The sequence below is a fragment of the Tamandua tetradactyla genome, chromosome 5, assembly GCF_023851605.1.
Source record: "Tamandua tetradactyla isolate mTamTet1 chromosome 5, mTamTet1.pri, whole genome shotgun sequence".
Lineage (NCBI taxonomy): Eukaryota > Metazoa > Chordata > Mammalia > Pilosa > Myrmecophagidae > Tamandua > Tamandua tetradactyla.
This window is the reverse complement of record NC_135331.1, coordinates 54,667,423-54,690,212: the sequence shown is the minus strand read 5'-3', so window position 1 is coordinate 54,690,212 and position 22,790 is coordinate 54,667,423. Positions and strand designations below refer to the sequence as shown.

Sequence of the window (22,790 nt, the reverse complement as noted above, 5' to 3'; positions counted from 1 at the left end):
GGCAGTGGACCCAGATGAGGACCACTGAGAGTGGGTCATGATTTTAACCATCAGGAGTCTGACTTGGCTGTGGGTGATTCCTTTGAAGACTTAGATTGTGCTGGAATTTGAATGTAAACACCCAGCCCTAACATGTTTGATATTAATGATGGAAATGTTAAGGACACCTACAATCTCCCAAATCCAACCAAACCTTGATCTCAGTGAAACAGCAATGGATCACCCTAGAGATATATTCACATGTATGTAGCCTTGGCATTTGCCCTTGCGATGGTGTCTCATTTGAAGAACATTCTACAGGGCAAATTCCACAGTAGTTGGGGATAGTAGCTGTATTAGTTAGGGTTCTCTAGAGAAACAGAATCAACAGGGAACACTTGCAAATATAAAATTTATGAAAGTGTCTCACGTGACCGTAGGAATGCAGAGTCCAAAATCCACAGGGCAGGCTGCGAAGCCGATGACTCCAATGGATGGCCTGGATGAACTCCACAGGAGAGGCTCACCAGCCAAAGCAGGAATGCAACCTGTCTCCTCTGAGTCCTCCTTAAAAGGCTTCCCATGATTGGATTTAGCATCACTAATTGCAGAAGACACTCCCCTTTGGCTGATTACAAATGGAATCAGCTGTGGATGTAGCTGACGTGATCATGACCTAATCCTATGAAATGTCCTCATTGCAACAGACAGGCCAGCGCTTGCCCAATCAGATGAACAGGTACCACAACTTGGCCAAGTTGACACCTGTCCCTAACTATGACAGTAGCTATAACAAGTCCTGGCCCTGGGTTACTTCTTATGGTGATTGAGGATTTCTTTAGCTAGTAAGTCCTGTTACAAATGGCAGTGAGGGGGTCCTCTCTCCAAGCTGTATACAAGCTATACATGACTCCATGGAGTATCCATGGATCCCAAGGGCATAAGCTCACACGGAAAATGAACATTAACGATCACAAGTCATTTCATATCTGTATCATATTTGCATTATTGCTATAACAAATGACCACAAATGTAGTCACTTAAAACAACACAGATTCATTATCTTACATTTCTGGAGGTTGAAAGTCCAAAATGTGTCCTAATGGGCTAAAGTCAAGGTTCCCCAGGACTGCATACCTTTCTGGAGACTCTGGGAGAGAATCTGTTTTTCTTACCTTTTCCAACTTCTGTATTCCTTCACTCTTGGCTCCTTCCTCCATCTCCAGAGTAGGCAATGTGGGGTGGAGTTTTTCCCATGCTACTATCTCTCTGTATGCTGGTTTGAAACTGTCATGTACCCCAGAGAAGCCATGTTCTTTGATCCTTGTTTGATATTGCTGGGTGGAATTTTTTTATTAAATTGTTTCCAATTGTGGGTGGGGCTTTTGGTTAGGTTGTTTCCATGGAGATGTGTCTCCCCCACTTACTGGAGCACTTCAAGAAGGAACCATTTTGGAAAAAGCTTTAGAGCCACGAGAGCTACCAGAACTGACAGAGCCAACAGAATGGACGGACTCCCTGGGAAGCTGTTGAAGAGAAAGCAACCATATGTCGCCATGTGATTTTCCAGCTGAGAGAGAAACCCTGAACATCATCGGCCTTCTTGAACCAAGATGTCTTTCCCTGAATGCCTTAGATTGGACATTTCTATAGCCTTGCTTTAATTTGTAGATTTTCACAGCCTTAGAACTGTAAACTTGCAACTTAATACGTTCCCTTTTTTTTTTTTTTTTTTTTTTTTTTAAAGGAAAGACAGAGAGAAGGAAGGAAGGATAGAAGGAAGGAAGGAAGAAAGGGAAACATTTTTAAACATTTTCTTGTATTCTGTTTCTCCGTTTTTTGTTACATGGGCTGGGGCCGGGAATCGAACCGAGGTCCTCCGGCATAGCAGGCAAGCACTTTGCCCGCTGAGCCACCGCGGCCCGCCCGCGTTCCCTTTTTTAAAAGTCATTCCATTGGAGACACATCTCCATAGAAACATCTAATCAAAAGTTACCGCCCACAATTGGGTGGGTCACATCTACATGAAAACAATAAAAAAAGCTCCCACCCAGCAATATTGAATGAGGATTAAAGAACTTGGCTTTTCTGAGGTACACAAAAGAGTCAAACCTGCACACTCCCCATCCCTGAACTCCCTGTAGCACCCAGAGGCTGGACCACACATTAAGCTTCTGACGAGTCCCTGCATGGAACTGTAAAGTGACTTCCCAGGTAGTGTTTTGTGCCTTTGTGACTAGACTGTCATCTCCTGAAGGTCAGGAACCACAGCCTATACTTCCTGTTTCTCCCCTACATTGCCAAGCATTTTGTGGGGCTCAGAACCCTTACTGGTTGACTAAATAAGCCCAAGCCATTTACTCATTGATGATTAAAATTAAAGAAGATACCACTCACCCCTGCCAATGGGGAGGAGTAGACGCATGATACAAGAGCTCCAGATTCTAAAATAAAAAAACGACCAAATTATGCTGACTTTTGAAATGGCACCATTGAGTCAGACGCGGAAGAGGAGCTCTAGAGGCCTCCAGCCAATACAATGCTTTATGACAATATCCCAGGCAGAAGCCTAGCTCCTGCCCAAATACTTCCCATTGACTTGCATCCCAACATTTACATGTAAATGTAAAATTCCTAAGTGTTCTGAGAAATTTGGCAAGGAAGTGGTTAAGTGGTACAACTAACCTCTATTGAATGCTTATGGTGTCCAGACACGTTATGCACAGTTCTCATTTCATCTTCACATTGTGCTGTAAAGTAAGCTGATAAAATCCCTATTGGCAGATGAGAAATGAGAGGCTGGGGAAGGCGGCAGGGCAGCTCTGCACAGTGGTCAGAAGCCTGGGCTCTGCGGCCAGACGGTCTGGATCGGAACCCATCTCCTTCACTGGCTTTTCTATAAATTAGAATGATAATAGTTCCCTCCTGACCGATGGACTTGTTATGAGGATTTTGAATGAGATAATGCTTGTCATGTGATGACTTCATTGCCTGAACTATAATATGAGTTCAATAAATGTTAGGTATTGTTAGAAGTTCCATACCCTGGGAATACAATAGTACTCTCTTTTGGAATATGTTCCTGACTTCAGATTTTAACAACTTTTCCTTAACCCAACTGTATCTCCCCAGTTTCTGTAACCCCCATATTAATTACTTAGGGCAACAGAGACTCCATTAATAATATGCACCTCTTGCTCCCCAAGAGGTCTAAAACAGAAATCCAAAAGAAAGATTCAAGCCTGGACTCAGAAGGAGTGTTTGCAAACAAATCTATGAGATTAAGGCCAAAGCCATTAAGTTACTGGACAGGACAGGGTGGTTCTGTTTTAATGATAGCAGTGGTCAAGAATGTCTTAGCCCCTTGCTCCTCCAAGTGCGGTCTGTGGACCTGGAGCATTGATATTTCTTGGGACCTGCTTAATCTTGGGCCTTATGCTGGTTTGAAAGGATTATACACCATTTCAAAAGTGATGCTTTAATCCTGATCGAATCTTGTGGGAGCAGCCCTTTTTTTTAATCCCTATTCAGGGCCATAGGTTGGAAACTTGATTAGATTATCTCCACAGAAATGTGACTCACCCAATTGTGGGCATTAACCTTGGATTAGAGGGAGATGTGACTCCACCCATTCCAGGTGGGTCTGGATTACTTTACTGGAATCCTTTAAAAGAGGAAGCATTTTGGAAAGAGCCCGAGAATGACGAGAGTGAGAGAACCATAAGAACCAGGAGAGCCCAGGCAGCAGAGACCTTTGGAGATGAAGAAGGATTAGCCCCCCTGGGAGCTTCATGAAATGAGAAGCCTGGAGAGAAAGCTAGCAGATGTCGCCATGTTCTCCAATGCCTTTCTAGTTGAGAGAGAAACTCTGAACTTCATTGGCCTTTCTTGAATGAAGGTAACCTCTTGTTGGTACCTTAATTTGGATATTTTTATAGACTTGCCTTAATTGGCCATTTTCATGGACTTAGAACTGTAAACTTGCAACTGAATAAAATCCCCTTTTAAAGGCCATTTCTGGCATTCCAGCAGCTAACAAACTGGAGCAGGCCTCATCCCAGATCTTCTGAATCAGAACCACATTTCATCAAGTTCTGTGTGGTTCAGGCACCACTGAAGGGGAAGAAGCACTGGGCTGGAACCTGGAGTGTGCAAACCTGAGGATAGGGTCTGGAGGGCTGTACAGCGTGCTAGGCCTTATCCCTTCTAGACCAGTTCTTAATGCTGACAGCTTGGGCCGGTCTAGACCTACTGAATCAGAAGCTGCAGCATTCCTGCAGCTCCTGGGATGCTTTCAAGCTGTGTATACCCCAGGAGAGCGTGTTGTTAAAGCTAATCTATTCCCATGGCTGTGGACCCGTTGTAAGTAGGATCTTTTTGGAGGGGCACCTGGATGTGAACCTGGTGAGTAGTATCTAAGTAGAGCTGGGGCTCACCTCATTCAGGGTGGGTCTCAATTCTCTTACTGGGGTGCTTTGTAAAAGGATAACAGACAGAAAGAACACCCATAAAGAGGCCCCAGAGAAACTGAGAGAGAAAAGCTAGAAGTTGAAGGCAACGAAACCCAGGAGAGAAGGATCAGAAGACACCATGTGTCAGAGGAGCTGAGGATTGCCAGTAGCCAGTCTTCCCAGGAAAAGGTATCATCCTGTTGATGCCTTGACTTGGATATTTTCTCAGCCTCAGCCCATAAACTTGTAAGTTAATAAATCCCCATTGTAAAAACCAACCCATTTCTGGTATATTGCATTTCATCAGCTTGAGCAAACCAAAACAGCTCCCTAGAAATTTCTAATGAGAAGCAGTGCCCCAGCCACTCAGAGTGCATACTGGTCCAGGCCATGGCTGGTGCTAGATGAAGAGCCCAGGACCACTGCCCACCAGCCACCTGGATAGCCTCAGTGGAAGCACCACCTCTCCCTCCCCGGCAGGACCCTGGACCACACAATCCCAGCCATCCACTATTTCCCAAGGCCTTTGTGTGCCTCCCTCCTCCCTTCCATGACTAGTGAACTCTTACCCTTCACCTCTGGGTCCCTTTATGGGAGGATTTGGCTGTAGAAAAGGCATAAACTTCCACAGGTTTGGGTTTGAATATGGCTTGATTAAAATCACTAGCTGCCCCATCTTGGGTAACTTAATCCTAGTGAGCTTCAGTTTTCTCATCTGCAAATTGAGTATTTACCCAGTGTATTTGTTTCCTACTGTTACTGTAGCAAATTACCACAAACGTAGTAGATTAAGCAGTACAGATTTACTCTCTTACAGTTCTAGAGGTCAGAAGTCCTAAAATCCAGGCTTTGGAAAGGCTGTGCTCTTCCTGGTGTGTCTAGCGTTTCCTTGCATTTCCCAGCTGTCTGCACTCCTTGGCTTGTGGCCCCACCCTCCATCTTCATGGCCATCTTCTGTCTCTGGCATTTCTATCCCCTTCTTATAAGAACCCTCGTGACTACACTGGGCTCACTTGCCTAATTCAGGACAATCTCCCCATTTTCAGATCCTTAATGTAACCACATCAGCAAAGTCCCTTTTGCCATGTGTTTTCAGTTTGCTACAACTGCTGGAGTGCAATATACCAGAAAAGGGGATTTACTAAGTTACAAATTTACAATTCTAAGGCCATGAAAATGCCCCAATGAAGGCAACAACAGGATGATACCTGGACTCTGAAGAAAGGCAGCCATCAACTAGAACACTTTTATCAGCTGGGAAGGCACATGGCCAATGTCTACTGTCTTCTGATTCCAGTGGCTTTTTCTCTGTGTCCTGAGGGTCTTTTCTTAGCACCTCTGGGTATTTCTTTTTTTTCTCTCTCTAAATATCTGTGGGTCATCTCTTAGTTTATCGGGGGCAAACTCTGAATTTCATCTCTTAGTTTCCCTTGGCTCTCTCCAAGTTCTAGCTCTTTCAGTTTCTGGGGGTCCTTGCTTACAATCTCCTAGGGTATTTCTGTCTAAGCATCTATGTGAGCACTCTTAAAGGACTCAAGTAAGTGGATTGGGACCCACCTTGAATGGATAGGGTCACATCTCCATGGACATAACCTAATAAAAGTTTCCACCCCACAATGGGTCTGCCCCCACATAATTGGATTAAAATAATATAGGCTTTTCTGGGGTACATAACAGATTTTAACCAGCACACTCCACCCTCTGGATCCCCAAAAGACATATTTTTTTCCATATACAAAATATATTCATTCCATGACTATATCACAAAAACCTTAAACCATTTCAGGAGTGATACAGATACAATGCAAAGTCATAAACTGTACAAAGTCTCATCAAAATCAGCTACAGGCATGGTTTGTCCTAAAGTGAAATTCTCTTCTGGCTGTGGACCTGTGAAACTTGGAACAAGTTACCTGCTTCCAGTATACAAAAGAGGGACAGTCATAGGATAAATACTCCCATTTCCATAGGGATGAATTGGAAGGAAAATAGTGGCCAAAAGTCCCCAAAACAGTTCCAAAAACATGCCAGGCAAGCTCCATTTGACTTCAAAGTCTGGAAGTCATTTATAGAATGATGTCTTATCCTCAGGGCTTGAGAGAATGGCAATCCAACCCTCTCCAAAAGCTTATGCAGTAGCCCTGCTCTCTTCAAAACCTGTGGTGCGGGTTACAACATTGGGGAGTATTGGAGAGACCACCTTGTTCTTGACTTTACCCCCCTCAAGCATCTGGGTGTCACCCAGACTCTGCCATATCTGGGGCATAGGCTCAACCCCTTCAGAACAGTGTGGTGGTAGCCAGGCTCTCCCCAATCCCCAGAGAATGTGCTCCACCCTCTCTGAGACCTGGGGCACCAGAACTCTTCCTAAATAATGGAACTTAACTCTAGGACAAACTCACCCTTTCCACATGCAAGGGTGGGTCGACTCTCCTGGCCCAAGGTGTCTTAGTTGCAAATCTTGGCTTCCATGATCCTGCCTTTGAAGTAATTATCCCTTCAGTCTGCCCCTTTTCTGTCCCTTTCAGTCCAGACTGGCAGTGGTTCTGTTTATACTGATCTCACCAAAATTTTATTAGCTTAGTATGGAGCATACAGGGTCAGAACTGTCAGATAATAGGACTTTCCACAAATCTTTCATGGATAACTCTTCCTGTAATCCTGGTTTGTGCGGAAATGGCTGACTGATTCCATATTTGGCTAAACCCTCATGTGGGGCACTATTCTCTAGAGTCTCATTTTCCAAAAGCTCTGAATTTTCCAAACTATCAGTTTCTGGTTTCTATGTACCTAAGAATTCAGTTCTCAGCTTAGGGCTTTTCTCCTTCATTTTACTAAAGGCTGCAAGGAGAAATCAGGCTGCATTTTCCACATTTACTTTGGAAATATCCTCAGCTAGATATCCAAGTTTCTTGCTTTCAAACTCTACCTTCTATGCAACACTGGTACTCAATTTCGCCAAATTATCTTCCACCTTAAAACAAGGATCACGTTTCTTTCAGTTGGCAGTGACACATTCATCATTTCTATCTAAAGCCTCATAGTATCTTTAGAGTCCACATTTTACCAATAGTCTGTTCAAAGCAATTCAGGCCTTCACTATCAAGCTCTTCATAACTCTTCCAGAATCTTCCCCTTATCCATGTAAGAAGCTGTTTCAGCAGGCCACCAGCATCTGGGACACTTCGGTCAGCCTGGATCTGCTGGTCCTACTCCTGGTTCAGTTGCTTTCCACTTCTGATTCTATTGGCTAATCTGTGCCGAATTGAAGTTGTTATGTATCCAGAAAAGCCTTGTTCTTCTAGCCTGATTTCAATATTTTAGGATGGGACCCGTTGATTAGATTATTTCCGTGGAGATGTAATTCACTCAATTGTGGGTGTGACCTTTTGATAAGATGGAGATATGACTTCTCCTATTCAAGGTGGGTGTTGATTAGTTTAATAGAGTTCTTTAAAAGGGGAGACATTTTGAAGAAAACACTGTTGCTTGAGAGCCAACAGAGATACAGACACTTGGAGATGCTCGGAGTGCCAACAGAGAGAGCAGGTACCTAGACACAGATATTTGGAGTTGCAGAACCCAGCATACATTCCCATGTGCCTTCCCATGAGGTGTCAAGCCAGAACCCAGAGTTGTGTCATGAAGGAACTAAGTGAAGGCCCACAGATACTTAGAGAAGAAACCACTGACATCAGAAGCTGGAAGCAACGGAACTGGGAACAAGGACCAGCAGATGCCAGCCACATGCCTTCCCATGCGGCAAACATCAGCCTTTCTTAATTCAAGGTGTCTGTCTCTGGATGCCTTTGGTTGGACATTTTTATGGCCTTAGAACTGTAAACGTGTAATGTAATAAATTCCCTTTATAAAAGCTGTTCCGTTTCTAGTACATTGCATTCTGGCAGCATTAAACAATTAAAACACTTTCTCTCTGTGTCCTGTGGATCTTCTCTTAATATCTCTGGGACATTTCTCTCTCTCTCTACGTGTTTCTCTTAGTTTCTCCTGGACAAACTCTGGATTTCAGCTCTTACTTGCCCTTGGCTCTCTCCAGGTTCTGGCTCTTTCAGTTTCTATGGGTTTTTGCTTACCATCTCCCCAGGGCATTTCTATCTCAACTCTGTCTGTCTGTCTGTCTGTGAGCTCTCTTTAAGAGACTCCCGTAAGCAGATTAAAACCCACTTTGAATGGATGAGGTCACAACTCCATGAAAACAATCTAATCAAAAGATTCCACCCTACAGTAGGTCTGCCCCACATGACTGGATTAAAGAACATAGGCTTTTCTGGGGTACACAACAGATTCAAACCAGCATACCATGTAAGGCAACATAGTCAGCGGTTTGGGGGAATTAGGGTGTCTTTGTGGGGGAAGGCGCATTATTCAGCCTAGCATATCCAGTTTCCAGGGCGGTTGTGCACTCACACGAGTACTTACCCCAGCTTATGCTACCACTTCTTGCCTGGCTGATGCGGCATCTTTGGGAATCTCCTCTTGATTGAATGCCTGGTCTCTGCACCTCTTCTTCATACTTGACGGCTTTGTGCTGGCTCTTGAACAGCCAACTTTATTTCCAGTTTGTATTTGTGTCTGACAATATTAAGGTTCAAAAAATTCTCTTCTAGTTGTGGACCTATGAATATCAAAACAAGTTATCTGGTGCCAGTATCCAAAGAAGGACAGTCATAGAATACAGCTTTTCATTTCCAGAAATTGGAAAGAACACAAGAGTCACAAAACCCAAACAGTTCTGAAAACCTGAACGGCAAGTGCCATGGGATTTCAAAGTCTGAAAGTCATTTATCCTTCAGCTGTAGAAAGTGGCAGTCCCGCCCCTTTCCAAGGGCCTATGCAGTGGCCCGCCTCTTTCCAAATCAACCTCGGGAAACATCGAGGAGACCACCTTTTTCTCGGCTCCATCCTCTCCAAGCATGGGGCCACACCTGGGCTCTCTGCCATTTCTGGGGCACACACCCAACCCCTCCATGCGGTGGCAGCCAGGCTCTCCTCAGTCCCCCAAGAAGCGTGCTGCACCTTCTCCAAGGCCTGAGGCTGCACGACTCTTCCACTGCAATGAGATGGGAGACTCATGCTCTCCATGTGTATAGGTGGTTCCATTCTTATGGCCGAGGTTTCTTGGCATCAGACCTGAGCTTCCATGGTTCTTACTCTGCAAACTCCAATTTGTCCCTTTTGTGTCCCCCATTGTCCAGATTGGCAGTGGTTCATTTACACCAACAGTCTCTTCAAGCACTCCAGGACTTCTCCATCATTCTCTTCACAGTCCCTCCAAAATCTTCCCCTTATCCATTTAAAAAGCCATTCCAACATTTGCAGACAGCAGCAGCACCCCACTCTGTGGTACCAAATCTGTTCTAGTTTGCTGACTGCTGGAATGCAACACACCAGAGACAGATTGGCTTTCAATAAAAGGGGATTTATTTAGTTGACGTATAGTTCTTCAGAGGAAAGGCAGCTAACTGTCAAGGAAGGCCAGTGCATCTGGAACACCTCTGTCAGCTGGGAGGTCACATGGCTGGCATCTGCTTGTCTCTTGCGTCCAGGACTCCATTCCTTTCAGCCTCTGTTCCTATGGGGGTTCCTCACTTTGCTTCTCTGGGGCTGGCTTTCATTCCCTTGGCTCTCTCCAGGTTCTGGCTTGCTTAACATCTCATGGTGGCATCTGCTGGGCTCCAAGCATCTACAGACATCTGTGTCTCTGTTCTCCAAGTATCAGCATCTGTGTCAGCTCTGCGTTCTGTCAGCTCTGAGGCTTTGGTCATTTCTGACTCTGTCCAAAATATTTCCTTTTAAAGGACTCCAGTAAACTAATCAAAACCCACCTGGAACAAGTGGAGTCATATCTCCATCTAATCTAAAGATCACTCCCACAGTTGGGTGTGTCACATCTCCATGGAGATAATCTAATTGAAAGTTTCCAATCTGCAGTATTGAATCAGGATGAAAAGAAACAGCTACTCCCACAAAATTGGGTCAGTATTAACACATGCTTTTCTGGGGTACATCATGGCTTTATCTTGGCACAGATGTGAATTAAGAACAAAACCGCCTGTGGCGATTTCCACCCAGCTTCCTTTTCCAAGGTCAAGAGCTCGTACCCAGCATTGGATAAACAGAAACTGACACCCAGTATTCTGTCTCTTTATTTCTTCTACTACTTAATCTGATAAAGCAGAGTGTCCACAGCAAAGGTTTCCTTGGACTCCATTGGGGGGCTCCTGATCAGAAGATGACTGATTTGGGGTCCATGAACTGTGTTGACTTTATCTAGTGTTGCCAGAGAGAAGGAAAATGAAATAAGATGATTCCACGGTTTACTGTAATACACTGATGCTCTTTCTGTCCATGAGAACAGCACAGCAGTCTATCCACAAATGACTTGTTTACTTGTCTTCAACTAAGCATGACTCATAAAACTAACCTTATGAAATGAAGAAGTTTGCTTTTACTGGAATAGCATGGCATTTATGTTTTCTTACCACATCTGAAGGCTGGAGGGGACATTTAGAAGCTGAGTCTGTGCAACCAAAGGCCTCTACTGTGTGCAGGATGGGAGATTAGAATCGCCTGTGAGCTTTGCCCACCCACCTCCCTAACTTTGAAACTTGAAGTTTTAAAGTTGCCACATCCGGGTCCAAAGCAACATGAAGGGACTGGTGCTTAGCAACTAAAGCAGAGGAAAGAAAACAACGGACAGTGGTTTTCCAAAGCATAGGGTTTCCTTTGTATAGATTAGCTTTGGCAGAACCGTGCCTTCTGATTCACCCAGGGTCACGGTGTTTTCATCGCCTCCCTGCCATTGCCCTGGGACACCATCCGTGGTATTGCATTTCTGCTCTTGTTTTTCCTCCAAGTTTTTGTTGTGCTTTTGCATGCATTTATGCAGGGGTGTTGAGTCTTTAAAATGTGCTTTTGGAATAAATAGATACTCTCCGTCCTTCATCCAGTCCCTCAGGTTTATTTCCAGGTTTCTTTCTTGCACCCACCTTTACTTTTCAAAACATTGTATAGTGTCTAAAAACAAGTGCTGATCCACTGACAGGAAAACAAAGCTTGGTATTCTATGGTGCAAATAAGACGTGACTTTAGAAAGTTGCTGTTAGCGTGTGCAGCTTTAACTTCTTTATGGTTATATAGATTTTACTATACAACAAAGTAGCCATGTAACAGGAAGCAAGGTGTGAAATCTTCCTAAAAATTTATTTTAGTCCAGACTGCCTTCTCCAAATGTCCCTCCAGATGCAGCACATCCTAGGTCTCCACGCGTTCCTCAGTTGCATTCTTCAAGGAAGAAGGTAGAGCTGCCACCTTAACCTTCTAAAATATTGTAACCTGATGTGCCAGAGTAAACCAAACTTTGAGATAATTCTGCTCCCTATCAGTTAGTGCACATGGCGCCCTTGGTCCTGGGAAAGTATTGTCAGGTCACCCACCTCCTCTTTAGTGGCTGAGCTGTGTTCTCCTGACTGTCATCTGGGACTTGTCACATCCTCTCCCTCCCTCTGAACCGCAGTGGTTCCCCCCCACCCCTCAGCATCTAGAGCAGAAGTTCTCAGAGTGTGGTCCCTGGAGCAGCAGCACGTCCTGGACCTTGTTAACATGTAAATTCTCAGGCTCCACTCCAGACTTACGGAATCAGAACCCCCGGGGGACGGGGCCAGCCACGTTGCCAGCCTCCTGGGGTTCCGATGCGCCTTCACATTTGAGAACCACCGCTCTTGAATGAGGTTCCTGTTAGAGAGCTTCTCTTCTCTAATCTGGCCGCCGATGCCGTCATCATCTCAGAACCAATTACACCCCTACTTTAATTGGCTGCTCACCTCCAGGCCCAACTCACGTGTCTCCCCTGTGCTAGTGCCCTCTCCTCTCTGCTTGGCTCAACCCGAGTTCTTTCTGGAGCTTTCCTTACATGCACTGGATCATGCTCTTGTTTATGCCTTGTCTGAAAGGAGCTGCACCCAGGGGCTTCTTCTAAAGTCTCAGATTGTCTTCACACCCATGCCCTGCCTGGACCCTTCCCTTTCAGGAAAAGGATGGAGATGGTTCTTTTCCACAGGAACCATGATTATCAACACAGCCCAAGATCCATCCAGGCTAACAATTCTCTCCCTTCCATTCTCCCCTCCCTCCTCCCCTCACACACCAGCAGCCAGCTTTCTTCAGCTTCTCCCAGGAAAAGGTTGTTGGACTCTAATTTTGCTCTGTGGAGTATAGGATAAGAGCAGAGGCCACGGACGTCACTACTTACTTCACGGAGCCAGGCCACCTGATTTTACTACTTGCCATCTCTGGGCCTTTAGGCAGACTCCTTAACTTTGGGCACATGCCTCAGTTTCTTCATCCCTAAAATGGGGATAACAACAGTACCCACTTCAAGGGCTTCTGTGATCTAATGAGTCGATATGTGGGTACTTATTAGAACCATACAAGGCAGATGGCGAGAGCTCAGGTTATTGTGGCTTTTATGATTAGTCCCTCCTGGGTAGCATGAGGTTTTATACACAGCAAGCCCTGGATAAATGCTCAATATGGATAAGAATTTGAGGGGCATTCCTCTTACCACATAATAATAATAATAAAATCCAGGGTGATGAGTTCACTGCTTTGAAGGCAGTCCCTTGTACGCTTTCTCAAACAGGACTTTGAATGTGGCCCATTTCCCTTCCAGCTGAGTGCAAGTGAAGCAAAACACTGAAGTGCTTTTCAGTCCCCTAAAAAGCCTATGAGGTAGGGGATGTGCAAATAAGAAAGGTAAATGCCGGGTGGGGGTGGGGTGGGGGAATACCTTTCCTCATCGGCCAGTGGGAGGCAAAAATTTTTAAAAAACATGAAATAAACAAAACGAACGCAAAAAAAACAGATTAGGATATAAGCCGTGTCATCAGTGGTCGGCAGTGGCAAAGCACATGCATATAAACACCAACTTCCTTCTTTGGGGTTATGTGGTCACATGGTTATTTTGTTTTCTGACTTTTGCTTTTCTAAAGACCCTTTTTCTGGAATGATTAAAACAATATTCTCTGCCTCCGGCTGTGCATTAAGAAAGGGATGTCCAGTGTCCTAAATCTGTTCTGCAGATGGACAATTTTGGCAACATGGGGAGGAAAGAAACAAAAACATTGTGGTCTGCGAGTACAGGGAACAGTCTTTCTCTCAGGAAAGCTGGAACTGTATGTCACTTTTTCCCAGCGTCTGATTTGACTCTTCAAGAAATGTCTGCTGAGCGTTTTGGTTTTTAACGGGCTTTGAGTTTAATGGATTAGCTTTTGCACCAAGTGGCTGTTGTAACCCATTGTGCAGCCACGGAGGGAGGGCCACTCCTCAGAAGGGGCATCCAGCTGACCTTGGGAGACCGGCCCCGGGTTCTAGAAGCTGAGCTTCTAGTTTTAGAAACCACATATACTGAGCAATTTACCACACTCCTCAAATCTGGTCCCACTAACAATGTGGACAACAAATTTAAAATATAAGGTGAGGGGCATTCACACCAAGGCACTTGGGGCTGTGTGCTAGTTTAAAACTGTTAGGTACCCTAGAAAAGCCCTCTTCTTTTCTTAATCCAATCTTGTGTGGGCAGACCCATTGTTTTAGGTTGGAAAGCCTTGATTAGAGTGTTTCCAGGGAGATTGACTCACTCGATTGTGGGTGTGACCTTTTTTTTTTTTGACACTGTGGTGCCCAGGGAAGGACTGAGCTCAAAGGGGAAACCTTTTTTTTTTTTTTTTAATGCTGTATGGCGGGGTCACGTTTCATTCTTTTTCCATGTGAATATCCTGTTACTGCAGCACCATTTGTAGAATTTTTTGTTTGATTGTTCTTGTTGGTTTCTTTCTTTGTTTGTTTGGGAAGTTTATGGGCCGGGAATCGAATGTGGGTCTCCCTCGCACCCCCTGTGACATTTTGATTAGATAGAGATGCGACTCCGCCCTGTGGAGTTGGGTCTTAATTAGTTGACTGGAGTCCTTTAAAAGAGGAAAACATTTTGGAGTTGCTTCAGAGCTGACACAGATGCAGACATTTGGAGATGCTTGGAGTTCCAGACAAAGGAAACTCAGACACAGATGTTTGGAAATACTGAAGGCCCAGGAGATGGCAGGAGCTGAGAGAGCTAACAAACTGGACAGGAACCAGAGCCCAGCAGACACCGCCATGTGCCTTCCCATGAGGTGCTAACTGAATGTGGAGAGAGCTGACGCAAACAGAGATGTTTGGAGCTGCAGAAAAAAGTACCATCCAGGAAGCTGTTTGAAACCAGCAGACAAGGGACCAACAGATGTCAGCCACATGGCTTCCCAGCTGACAGAGGTGTCCCAGATGCCATCGGCCTTTTCTGAGTCAAGGTTTCTGTTCTAGTTTGCTAGCTGCCAGAATGCAACACACCAGAGATGGATTGGCTTTTAATAAAAGGGGTTTATTTCATTAGTTCTTCAGAGGAAAGGCAGCTAACTTTCAACTGAGATTCTTTCTTACATGGAAAGGCACAGGGTAATCTCTGCTGGTCTCTCCAGGCCTCTGGGTTCCAACAACTTTCCCCAGGGTGACTTCTTTCTGCATCTCCAAAGGCCTGGGCTGAGCTGCAAGTGTTGAGATGAGGTATTCTGAGCTGCTTGGGCTGTGCTACGTTGCGTTCTCTCATTTAAACACCAGCCAATTAAGTCAAACATCATTCATTGCAGCAGGCATGCCTCCTAGCCGACTGCAGATGTAATCAGCCACAGATGAGGTTCACATGCCATGGGCTCATGTCCACAGCAATAGAACTAGGCACCTTCACCTGGCCAAGTTGACAACTGAATCTAACTACCACAGTATCTTTTTCTGGAAGCCTTAGTTTGGATATCTTTAAAACCTTAGAACTGTAAACTTGCAACTTAATAAACCCCCTTTATAAAAACCACCCCATTTTTTTGTATATTGCATTCTGGAAGCATTAGCAAACTAAAACAGGCTGGGTTAACATTTGATAAATGACTGTATGTCCTTTTAAAAGTTTGTTTGTGCACTTCCAGGGCCAAGGCTGAGGGAGGATGTCCCACTTCCCAGCTCTGGAATCCTCACCATCCGTGGTCTCTGCAAGGCTCCCCTCGGGTTTGTGTATTAGTTTATTCCCTTTTATGCCCATTTCCATTCCACCCTGACCTCCACGGGCAACTTGTCTAAAACGTTTGATGAGTTTCCTTCTGTTTGTAAGTGCGTTTGTAAGCTCTTGTAAAAGATATATTGTTGTTTTGGGTGCAGATTTTAATTTTTTTTAGTTTTTGTAAATAGTATTGTTCCATACATTTTGTTCCTTCTTTTTTTTCAATCATTTTTGAGGATCCATCCGTGCTGCTGCATTTATGGCTAGTCAGTCACTTCTAACTGCTGGGGAGTATTCCATGGTGTGCACCCCCATTTATCTGTCTGCCCCCCTCCCCCACCCAGGGATGGTCACCAGATTGTCTCCAGTCCACAAATACCTTGTCCTCACACCAGTCCCCTTATGGACCTGCATCAGAATTTCTCTGGGATTTTTATGCAGAAGTGGGAATTCTGGATCACAGGGCACAGTGTAAGCTTGAATTGACCGTATTCACCGGGTTGCCCCCCAGGAAGGCCACTCCAGGCTAACGCCCCCCAGACATGCAAGAACAAGCCATTAAAGAAATTTATTGTGGTAACATATATAGAACCTTAAATTTCCCATTTTAACCACTTTCAAATATATAATCCAGTGGTGGAATTATATTCACAATGTCATGTTACCATTACCCCACCATCTGTTACCAAAAATTTCCAACACCCCAGACAGAGACTCTGTACCCATTAACCTGTACTCTCCTTTCTGCCTCTGTGAATTTGCTCATTCTAAGTATTTCATTTAATTGGAATCATAGGATAGTTGTCCTTTTCTGTCTGGCTTGTTTCACTCAACATGAGGTCTTCAGGGTTCATCCATGTTGTTGCATGTATTAGAACTTCATTCCTTTTTATGACTGAGTGGTATTCCATTGCCTGTATATACCACATGTGTATCCATTACTTTGTCAATGGACACTTGGGTTGCTTCCACCTTTATGCAAGTGCAGTCTTAAATTCCCAAGCCCAGCCAACTCTGGGCCCTCCCAACTTTCTAATTTATTGCCAGTCTGATAGTTGTAAAGTGAAACCTCATTGCTTCTTTGATTTGCATTTCTCTGATTGCTAATAAATTAGAGCAGGGTTTCAGAGCCTTGTTAACATAGTGATACATTGTAAAGGGCTTAGAGAGTGCCTGGCACTTGTCTAATAGATTGTGAGTTGTGATGGGGGGTTATTCTGGGAGCATAAGCATCTTTTTTTTAACTTTTTGTTGTACAATATAACATATATACAAAGCAAAGAAAGAAAAAGGCAATAGTTTTCAAAGCACTCTTCAACAAATAGTTACAGGACAGATACCAGTGTGTCCTGGGCTACCACACCATCCTCTCAGATTTTTCCTTCTAGCTGCTCCAGAATATACAAAAAAGCAATAAATTTCAAAGCACAGCACCACAATTAGTTGTAGGACAGATTTCAGAGTTTGGTATGGGTTACAATTCCACAATTTAGATTTTTATTTCTAGTTGCTCCAAGACGCTGGAGACAAAAGGAAATAGCAATATAATCATTCAGCAATCATATTCATTTGTCAAATCCTATCTTCTCTGTGTAATTCCACCATCACCTTTGATCTTTCCATCCCTCTCTTTAGGAGTATTTGGGCTGTGGCCATTCTGACTTTTTCATGTTGGAAGGAGCTGTCACTGATATGGGGTAGGGAGATGGAACTATCTGATGTTCTGGAGAGGCTGGGCCCTCTAGGTTTCAGGACTTATCTGGTCCAGGGACCCATCCAGAGGTTGTAGATTTCTGGAAAGTTACTCTAGTGCATGGAACATAAGCATCTTTTAAATAATGATTGATATTAATAATGCTATCTTAACATAAAACTGTATTGCAGTGATTATTCCTGGTCTTGAGTTATATAGCTGCTAATTTTTTTTTTTTTTACCTCCTGAAAGGACCTGTATCTGTCCACCATATGCTTCTCTCCATTTCCACTGCCCCCCTGGCTTCTAGGCCCAGTGCCCCTCATCTGCCGCTTAAACCAGCCTCCTTCTCAGTGTCTACATTCACTCGGGACTCTCTTCGCTCCAGCTTCAGTTCTCCACAGTCTAGCCAGAGGGATATTTTCAAAATGCCTCCCTCTTGTCCATGGCTTCCCATTTCTTTTAGGATAAAGTCCTTCTCATGGCCCCTCTCCCTGCATCCCGGCCCATCTTTCTACCCCCTGGACTCATCGTGTGCACCTCAAGGCCTTCAGCCCCGCCGCTCCTTCTGCATGGAATGATGGAGTGATTTGACAACTCCCCCCCACCCCCAAAGGCCAATTCCTTCTTACTGTTCAGAGTTCAGCCCCCATGTCACTCCTCTGTTCCCCAGAGTAGATCAATGCGTAGTTATACTTTCATAGCTATTAAGCCAACTGTGATCACATAATTCCTCAGTGATCTATTGAATGCACAACTCCCCACACACATGCGCACACACTAGTCCATCCTGAGGGCAGGTGCTACGATGGTTTTGCTCACTGCATCTCCCAGCACAGTGCTTGGAACGTGGTGGTCACACCATAAATACCAGTGCACTGTGGCTGGGCAGCACAGAGCTCCCTGTGGAGTGAGTTGCTCCCGGGTGCATCGTGGAAACTTGTAGCAGATGAGCGCTTTATCACTTACCCAGCACGAAGGGTCCGAAAGGGTAGGGGATGGGACCCCATCGTTGCTGGCCCCCCGGGCGACCAGAACTGCTCAGGGCAGGATTGGCAGATGGCAGCTCTGCATGCCTGCCCCACATGGCATCAGAGGAGAGAGGCACACCTCTACGGTTTGAGTGGGGTGTTTATCCACCTCGGGGAGGAGGGGACCCCGCCCCTTGGAATCCCTGCCCTGATAAGCCCCTGGGGCTGCCTGTTCTTGGTTTCCGAGTTTCAGGTCGGGTTGGGCCTTTGCACCAGACCTACCTCTCTAAGGTTGTGGAATGGAAACAGCACGATAGAAGAGGAGGGGGGGAGTCGAAAGAGGGGGTAGGCAAGGGCTGGGAGATGGCCCCTTAGCGTGTGGCGGTCACTTCCCCAGCACTCACTATCACAGATTAGCCCAATTAAACCCAATCCTAAAACCGCGTGAGCATGAGACACAGATTAAGAAGGCACTGGCTGCTGCTGACCCCACCCGCCGGCCCCCCTGCTGTGGCTGTTTATCTCAGGAGAAGGCGGCAGGGTGGCCTCTGAGGAACTTGTGACTCATAGGAAGGGACAGGGAGAGGCCCCTGTGGGAGATAAAAGGGCTGCAATCTTGATAAATGATAAAGTACGACCCAAACCAGAAAAATCTTATTTTGGATGAAACAGAGATGCTTTAAAGAGTACATAATTAAAACAAAACCAGCAAATCAAATCAGCAAAGAAAAGAACTCTTCAAAGGACACACTCCCACTCGACTTGGCTCAGAGGCTCTGTGAATCAAGTTCTCTTTCTCTACAAAGCATATGGATGACACCTCACTTTTTTTTTTTACTTTATTTTATTGTATAGTGTAACATGTATACAAAGCAAAGAGATAAAAAAACAATAGTTTTCAAAGCGGGCAGATCCCAGAGTTTGTCATGAGCTACCGTACGATCCTCTCATAATTTTCCTTCTAGCTGCTCAGAATGTAGGAGGATAGAGGGCTTAAATACTTTTTTATCATCACAATCAACATTTTTTCCTTCCTTTTTTGTGAAAACTAACATATATACAAAAAAAATGCTATAAATTTCAAAGCACAGCACCAACAATTGTTGTTGAACATATTTCAGAGTTTGACGTGGGTTACAATTCCACAGTTTTAGCTTTTTACTTCTAGCAGCTCTAAGATACTGGAGACTAAAAGAGATATCAATTTAATGATTCAACATTCATATTCATTTGTTAAATTCTGTCTTCTCTGTATAACTCCACCATTACCTTTGATCTTTCCATCCCTCTCTTTAGGGATGCTTGGGCTATGGCCATTCTAAATATTTCATGTTGGAAGGGTCTGTCACTGATATGGGATAGGAGATGGAACTATCTGATGTTCTGGAGAGGCTGGGCCCTCTAGGTTTCAGGACTTATCTGGTCCAGGGACCCATCTGGAAGTTGTAGGTTTCTGAAAAGTTACTCTAGTGCAAGGATCCCTTGTGGAATCTTATATATTGCTCTAGGTGTTCTTTAGGATTGGCTGGAATGGTCCTGGTTGGGGGTTGGCAGGTTATGATAGGTAGTAAGGTCTACCTGAAGCTTGCATAAGAGTGAACTCCAGAGTAGCCTCTCCACTCTATGTGAACTCTCTCTGCCACTGATACTTTATTAGTTACACTTCTTTTCCCCCTTTAGGTCAGGATGGAATTGTTGATCCCACAGAGGCACCTCCCTTTGATTCCCTGTATTTCCAGAAACCCGATTGAGTCCAATAGTATCCTAAGTATTCCATTTAAAATATGAAAACTATCTGAAATGTAAGGAAGGCTCCTGTGAATCCTTTTGTATGGCAGATTCAGCTGCCCCCGTTTATGATGGACGGGAGGTCGGGGCTCCCCGGGATTCTGCTCAGTCTGCGTGATTGCATCGCCCCTTTGCTGACCCCGCCCGCCTGGCACACGCCGCGTCTTGGGCATCCCGGGGGCACCTTGGACTGAGTGCGTCCAAATCTGCTTCCTTCCTCTCTTCCCCTGATCAGTCCCACCGCCCCCCAGCTCCGGAGCGGAAGCCCTGGGGCTGCCTACTCCCTCCGCAGGGGGCTGCACCCAAGAAGCCCCGCGTGCAGCAGACCCCCAGCTCTTGGGTGCAGGAGCAGGTGGAGGGGGCTGGGGGGTGGGGTGGCACGGTGGGCACTTCCAGGCCTTGCAGCTGCTGTAAGAGCTGTTTGTGGGGGCCTGGGGTGGCTGGGGTGTCACAGGCAGCAAGGGTTCCTGTGTCCCCCGCCCTAGGGCTGGTTGTGAAGACTCCAGGCTTGTCGGGTCTGTGAGAGCGGGGCAGGGGACGCCTGGTCCCCTCACTGTCATGCCTGCCTCATGCCTATCCTCTAAGGGGTGACGGGGCGGGGGGGGGGGGGGGGCTCAGGAGTAAACCACAGTAAGAGCAGCTTGACCAGAGTCTGTGTGAATGCTTGTTTCCCTTCCATCCACTCGGAGCAGGCTGATCTGGGGGCACTGTTCCTTCTCTCCCTCATCGCTGCCCTTCCTGTCTATCGATTTTTATAGTGACAAAAAGAACGAACAGGCATTGAACATTTACCCTGACCCAGGCACTGTCCTAAGCCCTTTTTTGTGCTTTTATCTTATGACATCATCTCAGCACCCAAAGTGCTGGGGTTTTGCCTGCTTTATAGGCGTCCAGACCAGGTGCCAAGGCCTCTTTGTAAAAAAATGAGGCTTTTCATAAATCTCTGGGGATGGATAGCCAGCAGTGACTTTGTATTGTGTTTCTAACCACACAACAAAACGTGAGTTGTTCGTGTAAAGACCAATGAATGATCACACAATGAATATCCACATAATCACCATCTGAGTCAAGAAATAAAATATTGCCAGCACACAGAAAAAAAGGCTATCCGTGACCTTGCACCAGGCTCCCCAAACAGCCTTTTTCTGCCTCCGCTGCTCTCCAGCCCCACACCTCTGCCTGGCTAACACAGGCTCAGCTGAGGTCTCACCCCTCTACGAAGTCTGCTGGCTGTGCCTGGCACCCTTGGTGACTGCTTTCTCCCACAGTCATCAGCCCTGCCCGGTATCTGCGTACGTCTGTTTCCACGTTAGAAGCAGGTTTCAGGTAGGGCGGGACCAGGCGTTATATTTCTCGTATCTCCCCTGTGCCTAGCTGGTGGTGAATGGTGGATGAGGAAATGGACATACTTAGGGGTATGCGGTTTGTAAACTGAAATCAGTGATCTTAGACCACGACTGGTTTCAAGATGAGAAGTGAGCCACAAGCAAACTGCTGTGAGTTCAGTGTCTCGTGAGTAGCCTCCCAGCAGCATCTAAACATTGTCATGTTTAAATATCCTTTACATAAACATTGCTAAAGAATCCTAACCCCCATTCTCCAGTTTCCCAGCATTTTTGAAGACTCTGTAATGGAGATGGATGATATCTGGTCTATTTAAAATAAGATAACCCTATTTGGCTACTGTGTTCCTGGGCTAAAAGTCAAAGGGAATTGATGTCAGTTCAACTTAATCAAGACTATAGGAAATGAGTTTTGTGCAGCAGAAAACTCCTTTTCTTCATTACAAAATACTCCTTTCACTGAAAGATCAGCTGCTCTCTTTCTCTTTTTCAGTAATGATGGCAAGTAATAAAAGTTTCTTGCAAAAATTTGCATTGCTTTGTTAATGTGGGTTTGTATATTCTAAAAATATGCACTGGAATCAGTTCATGAATTTCAAAGGGTGAAACAGGCTTCTCAAAAGTTTAAAAATATGCCTGTTTATGAAAACTGCAAAGGAAGGAAAAACCATAACCTCTGCAGACTTCTCCACCTCAGTAATTCATACTGTCTCGGAAGCAAGCCGCATACTTGCACACACAAAAAAATCCCCCTTTTCCCCGCGCGAATGCTCCCCACATCAGTGGATGGCTGCTTCCTTGCTGCCCTTTAGATCTCACCTTGGAAACTCCTCCTCGACCACCTTAGAAAGGGCAGCAGCTTCTGCCCACTTACTTTCTTCACATATCACCATCTGGAATCTCAATTTCTTACTTTGTTTCATCCTTGTTGTGCATGTCCACTGTTGGGCTATTGTGAACCAAGGGCTGTAACACCCGGAACCGGGCATGAGGCTCTGACTAGTTGGAGAATGAATACATTCTCCATCCACAAGCCCCAGCCTATACATGTCTATCTCTCACTTAGCTGCTCCCACAGAGTCAGCCCCCAATCGGGGGCCAGATTGGGGACCCCACGCTCAGCTTGGAGGGGACACAAGCCTGGCAGCTAGAGAGCGCCTTACCTCCCCACACCTCCCTCACTCCACAGTACCACAAAGGAGGAAGCAGGAGGAAGGGCTGGAAACGTGGAGGACGGTGGGGTGGGGAGGGCAGGCCAAAGGAGCGCTGCTGGTTCTTAGCCCGGTCCAGCTCCTTCCTGCCCGAGGTGGCTGAGCTGGTGAAGAACTGGTCCCCAGCAGGCTGTGCCATGAAGTCTGGTCCCTTGTGACCCATCTTCACATATTATACTTTCTTCTCCCCACTTAACCTCCTGGCTTCCCCATCCCAGAAAACTCCATTGTGAATTGTCAGGCACACTAG

General features: G+C 45.5%; 1 protein-coding gene across 1 annotated transcript in view; it reads left to right on the top strand.

The window, feature by feature from the left end:
* Positions 1 to 22,790, top strand: part of RARRES1 (retinoic acid receptor responder 1) — a 45,089-nt gene that overhangs the window by 5,255 nt on the left and 17,044 nt on the right. The gene's annotated exons all lie outside the window — the stretch shown is intronic.